A 329-nucleotide genomic window follows, 5' to 3' on the forward strand; every position below is an offset into this window, starting at 1 on the left:
GTCGTCGTAGTCGTCACCACGGAATTCTCATACTCGCGAACAGTGGAGGAGGACACGTACGGGAAATGACTATGCGCGCGCGCGCGTTCTGAGAAATCGCTAATGGAAATTGTACCTCTATCCAGTAACTCGTCGGTGAAATCCCGTGGGACGTAACTGCTCGCAAGATTCCTATTTCCGGGAACAACCGAGGCATCCCCCACCCCTCTCCTACTTCCAAGTAATTCGAAAACGCGCTCTAAATAAAACTGATCGCGTAACCCGAACGATAATTCTCCACATCCGAATCGTTCTCACCTTTAACGAAAAATCGATCGAGTATTTCCATT

The sequence above is a fragment of the Apis dorsata genome, unplaced genomic scaffold (assembly GCF_000469605.1).
Source record: "Apis dorsata unplaced genomic scaffold, Apis dorsata 1.3 scaffold_118, whole genome shotgun sequence".
Classification (NCBI taxonomy): domain Eukaryota; kingdom Metazoa; phylum Arthropoda; class Insecta; order Hymenoptera; family Apidae; genus Apis; species Apis dorsata.